This window comes from Podarcis cretensis (assembly GCF_951804945.1).
Source record: "Podarcis cretensis genome assembly, chromosome: 12".
Classification (NCBI taxonomy): Eukaryota; Metazoa; Chordata; class Lepidosauria; order Squamata; family Lacertidae; genus Podarcis; species Podarcis cretensis.
The window spans coordinates 34937719-34944153 of NC_137181.1; the positions used below are offsets into that span (position 1 = coordinate 34937719).

General features: G+C 47.1%; 1 long non-coding RNA gene across 1 annotated transcript; it reads left to right on the top strand.

The window, feature by feature from the left end:
- Window positions 1-2206: 2206 nt before the first annotated feature.
- LOC307199734 lies at window positions 2207-5912 on the top strand. Its single transcript, XR_013832147.1, has 2 exons — window positions 2207-2553; window positions 2731-5912. It is a non-coding gene; the product is annotated as an uncharacterized lncRNA (long non-coding RNA).
- Window positions 5913-6435: the final 523 nt, after the last annotated feature.

Sequence of the window (6435 nt, forward strand, 5' to 3'; positions counted from 1 at the left end):
CTCCTCCTGTGCTGGATGCCTTCAGTGGTGTGCCTTCAATCGGGCAAACACCAGATTTCCGTGTGAAATAATTTTAATGCTGCTACTCAAAAGCAATGCAAGGAATTCTCTCCACCACAAGTATTCTGACCTATATCCTTCAATAACCAAGAGGAAATGTTTGTTTTTACATCTATCCTAGCAGGTTAAAATTTAATATTTTGCTGGAACCTAAATTAAAATTGATTCTGATGAGGTGACATTTCAGTTTTTTCAAAAAGGCTCTTCCTGAGTTTCCCGTAAATTACAAGAGTCCTGCTGTTTCTCCAGTTTCTTGCCACTGACAGTTTGAAATGGCCCTTTTTGAAACAACTGTTTAAAAGTATTAACTTTGAATCTAATTTATGTAGAATGGTAAATGTCTTACATTCTACAGCACAATATTGTGCAGCAATAAATGGTGCTATGCCAGCCTGCCTCCCACTAACTAGGCAAGAGTGGCATAAAATACGATTATACACAGATGACCTCCTTCTTTTGACAATTCTTCCAGAGTTTGGTTCCTTTGGCTCCATCTCAGTATTTAAAAAGAAACTGACAAATCAGAGGTTCTCATGAAGTTATCTCTCTCAAGGAATTGTGGGGTATGTATTTCCCTTTAAATACATCACCACCTCAGTGAAATATTTTGGAGTAAATATAATTACTCAATTGTCACAGTTGTATCAAACCACCTTTGCAACACTCTTGAAAAACGCACTGAATGATTTGGCACGGTTCCCAGTTTGGGTGGATAGCATGACTTAATATGAGGGTTGTATCATTATTTCCTATATTTATTTAAAACAGTCCCCATATATATTCCAGAAAAACCACTGGAGAAACGGCCGAATGATTTTCCAAAGTAGGGGTTCCTTACCCATGATATGTTTCACTCAGGTGGTCTGCGACCCCTCCATCACATTACAATATTCATATTGATTTTCAGTGGTGTTTTAATTGCTTCTTTTATTTCTTAACATGTTGTATTGTACTAAAATTTGCATTCCACATAATGTTTGAAAAGTACTTTAATAACATTACAGTTGCTAAAAAACATGAAGTGATCCACCAAGACCCTCAAGTGGTGGGTGGCAGGGTGGGGGGAGTTTGAGATCCACTGTTCTAAATTTTATCTAGAGTGGGGGAAGGCATTGGGTACAAGCTCAAACATTATATAGAAAAACAAAATTATTAGGGGAACAGCAATGCTAAATCTTCTTTACAATGTTATTTCCTCCTGCTGGGTACAAATGATAAAATGGACTCAAACTGAGCAACACACACACCGCTTATTATATGGAAGCTATTTTATGGACTGCAAAGCATACCTGTTGCTCCTAATAAACACGATGGTAGCTACTATGCTTAAGGTACGGCATGCCAAAGTATAGCATCTCTTTCTAGGTACACCAATCACCATTAGCCTAGTTTGTACTGCACAAATTTCAGCATAATTTTTCTTTCAACCAATTTTCACCCTGGATTCTAATGGATCTTAAATGCTTTATAAACCTATAACCTAATCAGAATTTGATACCTTATGACAGGCTACAACCATCATCACCAAAGACCCCCTCAGCCATGGCTAGAATATTTGCAAACAGAAAAGTTCCATGAAGAAATAATGATTTGTTATGTCCCCAAATTACAAGACCACTAACCTTATTTGAATGCTTGTTTCAAGAAGCTAACTCATTGGATTGAGGGCTGGTTTCACAGATATGTGTCAGGTTGCAGTTCAGGAACAAGAAAACAATTTGCAAGTTCAAACTGTGGAGTGGAGTGGAGTGGGGTGTGGAACACTAGCTATAAACTGCAAAAGAAGATTGGAGGATACTATTGTCCAGCAATACCTTAGGGTTATATTAATGATGAAGGTATAAAACATAACAAATTATGAATTAATTTATTAACTACTGCCTGGTTAGCAATAGAACAAAAATGGAAATCTGTCTACACACCGACAAGAGGGAACTGGGCTTTTTAGAGAGAGAGAGAGAAAGGTTTTTTTAACAATGGACAAATTAATGCAATTAATTAATTCAGAAGGCTAAACAGAAATCTCATCATTTTAGGGGAAAGTACATTTAAGCTTTAATGCAATTATTATTATAGTATGTACATTTTGCACTGCATTTCCTCCATTCAGAATCTCCCTGCTTACTTTCTCCCCACCCCCCCACTCCGCTGCCCCCATCATACACCTGGCAATCTAGTATAACACCTCAAGCATCTGATGAACCGGACTCTAGCCCTCGAAAGCTTTTGCCAAAATAAATTTGTTGATCTTTTAACAGGCTGCTGCTGCCGTTGCCCACAGCTGCTTCACTTCCTTCGCGAGGTGGCGCTGTTTCCCTGCGCCAAGGAAAGAGAGGCTGTGCGTTGAATTTGGGGCGATCTGTTGCTCTGTCTGGCCGTGGACTCAATTTGGCAGTTCGGAAAGAGGAGGAGAACGAAGGATGCATCGGCCAGCACAACAACCCCCTCGGTCTCGTTCCTTGCAATGCATCCGCCCGCACAGCGGAGCTGGAGGCAGTGACGTAGCGTGGGTTGTCAGCACCCGGGGCAAGGCAAGTAATTTGTGCCCCCTAACCCATGGATTTGCGCCCCCTAACCCGTGGATTTGCGCCCCCTAACCCTAACCCCCAGGTGTTGCGCCCGGTGCGGCCGGCCCCCCCTGCACCCCCCACGCTACGCCACTGGCTGGAGGCGATTGCTTGCCCGTCTGTCTGCCTGCCTTTCTCCTTTGCGCAAAGTCACAGACAAGAGGCTTTTGCAGCTCCCGAAACAAGGGTCACCCTTATAGATTCGGCCTGGGGTTCTTTCTCATCATGATGACCCATCGGAGGTCTTGCGCCCAGCAAAAGAAAGTATTCAGCTGCGTTTGCAAGAATTCTCTTGAGTGGATCGGTAGCCCACGTTAGTGCAGTTGTCCAGCTATAATGGCCTCTTAAGGATTCAGCCAAAAATAAACGCTTCCTTGGCCTCTCTCAAAGGGACAGCCGTCCTACACAGATGCATGCCCTCAAAGGAGCCCCGAGTCAGTGGAACTGACTCTGGGCATCGACATCCGAAGAGGGTGCTTCTATAAGCATCCCACTGTCTTGGGTGTAGCCAAGATTTTTTTTTGGGGGGGGGCAGGAAACCCACCTGTCATCATCCTCTGTTTGGCTGTCTAGCAGAATCCGGGTGAAATGTCTCAACAGCAGTTGTTTTAAATTACTTTCTCTTGACCCCAAATGCTCAGGGGGGAAATCTGTTAAAATCTTTCTACAATTTCTACTTTTAGTCAAGTGTGTTTTATATATTTACTTGATTTAGGGAGGCAGCTGCCCCCCCCCCTTCCTCCCTGGCTACGCCCATGCCCACTGGATCAGGGCCTCCCGAGCCATCAGCCGCGCCAGGGCAGCGGGGGTAGCAGCTAGGCGACCTCACGTCATTCCTTTGAGAGGAAGAAAGATAACAATTGGAGTCAAAGTTGGCAGAACAGGAGACATTACCCCTTTGGGGGGCTGCCAGGAAGACCCCTGCGAAACCCTCCATCCGGATCAGTACTATAAACCTCTTAGATGTTTAGATAATTAAGTGATGTGTAGATTTTAAAACAAATAAAGTAACAAACAAGGTCAAGAAGGGCACTGTTTGGTTTCTAATTCGGAACGTATTTTGCTTCCCAAACGTTTGTGCTCAGAGGTCTCAAGCCTCGCTGAGTTTAATGCGGACTTCACTTCTGGTTAAGTGTGTTGAGGGTCTCAGACCCGTTTGAAACCAAAGCAGTCTAGTTTTAAAAGTAATTCGCGGCCCCAAGAGAAGCAGCACTATTTCTTTCCACCAACCCAGATGGCTTTAGAAGAGGCTTGGACAAATTCTTGGAGGGCTAGCGTAGGCTTCTGGCCGCGATACACAATCATTGGTGCTACCTGGGGTTCCCATGTCACCTCCAAACTGAAAACGTGGCCACGACCTTCCCTGCATCTATCACAAATTTAAACGAAGCTGGGGAGCAACTGAACAGCGTTAAACCAAAGGACGGATTTAAGGCTCTTTGAAAGAACAAGGCTGCAACCCTAACTCCGTTTACCAGGGAGTAAGCCCCGTCGGATCAATAGGACTTACTTCTGAGTAGACGTGGTTAGGGCTGCTGGCTAACAGCGCAATCCTATGCACGTTTGCCTGGCGGTAAGTTTCATTGGTCCCCATACATATACATATACATATACAGGATTGCACCGGAAACGCTCGATTGTGGCATAAGCTTTTGTGGACTAGGTCTGTCTAGTGTATGACCCGCTTCCTTTTAATAGGAAGGAGGCAATCCTCAAAGTGCAACTTGACTGCGGAGTAAATCCGGCACGAGAGGATCTCCCCTGGAAATGCCCCCGGGCACTCCTGGAACTTGCGCATCGGAGGACATAAACCCGGGATAGGAAGAGGAGAGCGCAAGGGCAAGCACAAGCAACCGGGAAGCAAATCCCCAAGAAATCAAGCAAACTACGTAGGCGAGCAACCCATCCAGAAGTCAAGGGCAGCGCTCCTTTCTATTAGGATGACGCAAGGACAGAGCCAAGATCGCCAGACGAATTCACACGGCGCAAACAGTTTAGGATGGCAGCCTCAGTCCCGAAACGTATCCTTCTCCCAATAACATCAGAAGGACCAACTAAACCTGCTGCCTGTCGTAAGATTATTACATCTGTATCCACTATTTCCCCCCAAAGATCTCTTCCTGTTCCCGCCCCAGTCTTATTCCCGCAACAACACCCCTGCGCTGTAGGTGAGACTAAGAGAAAGAGAGACGCCCACGATGAATGACGGAGCAGAGATTTGTATCCTGGTCCTTGTCCGACCTTTCCCGCTATTACACAACGCCACACAAGCTCTAAAACGCGGTTGAGAATTTAAAAGCCCCTAATCTACAAGGAGTCCTGTGCCCCACCGGCCCAGGGGGCAGAGGGACCAGCGAGCCTTTTCCTTTGGAAAGGGGAAGGGAAGCGGCTGAGGCTGGCTGCAATGTTGTTTTGGAAACCCAGGACGCTGGCTGCCTCTAGGAGGTTTTGTCCCCGGGGGTGTCGGGTCTTTTACGCAACCTGGGAATCCCGAAAGCTCCCGGCGCGTCTCCTTGCCCTTTCCAAGAAAAGCAATCGGAACAAGCCAGTGGGCGATCAGTAGGGTGCCCACTATCCCGCTACCGAGTCCCCCTACCTTCTAGCCAAGAGGCGGGAGGGTTTAAGTGACTCAACTTTGGGAGCAATTGGAGATCATGAAATGAAAGAGGTGGTCGATCCTTTACTGCCTGGAGTGGGGCAGAGATGGGGAGGAAGGGGGGAGATCCACATTTAGCCAGGCTTACCTCCCTCTTTTTGTATTGCGAATCAAAGGGACCGGAAAAGCGAGCATGTCTATTCACGCAGGAATAATGTTATTCGCCCTTCCACATTTCAGGAGTTGTGCTCGGCTTTAAAGTGATTCACACCCTCATTCTATCCTCATTTACTTGGAATGAAGGCCAGAGAGACCTGCTTCCAAGGCTGAAATCCTAACATGCTGTCTTGCGCCGTAGCGCACTCTGGTGTTCAGGATCAGGTTAGGTTAGAAGGCTTATGAAGAGTGCAGTTCAGCCCCACTCAAGGCCGTGGGGCCAAAGAGCCGGCTTCCCTACCTGGGCCTGGCCTGGTGGGGTCTAGTGGTTAGGCGGGTTGAAGTTACAAAGTTGCTTTGCAAAGTCCACGCAAAACCGCACAGGCTGTAACTGACACAGCCCGCTGGTGCCCACTGCGCGTTTCCCCCTCTGCATGGTCCCCTCACCCACTCACCCCAAGGAAACCCGGTTCTGTTCCTCAGTCTTTCACAAAAATATCCCAAGCGGAGACAGGAGAGATCCTAAGCTACTGGGGGGGGGAGTGGGAGTAGCTGCCCTCTCTCCCCCGCGCGCACCGACTTCAGCAGCAGCAAGGCATGCAGGACAACTTTGGAGAGCAGGGAACCTTTCAGTGGGTCAAAGAGCAAACGAGAAGTGCCGTAATCATTTGAAGGCACTTGGGGGACGGGTTGATGGAGACCCGATTGACCTCGGGGTCAGGCTGGCCTCTGCGTTAGGAGAGGGGCGTGTTGGGGTGGCTGGGTGTGAGGCTGAGAAAGATACACCACCACACCAACCTGGATGCTTCCTACTTTGGAGCAAACCTAACCTTCCTAGTCTCGACAGAGAGAGAGAGAGAGAGAGAGAGAGAGAGAGAGAGAGAGAGAGAGAGAGAGAGATTACTCCAGTGCCTCTTAAAAGGTAAAGGTAAAGGACCCCTGACAGTTAAGTCTGCTTGCTTACTCGGGAGCTAGAAATGACCGCAGAGATCCTGAATAGCCCCGACTGAAAACACTAGCGCATCTTAAGAAGCGAGGAGAAGGTGGCTGCCACCT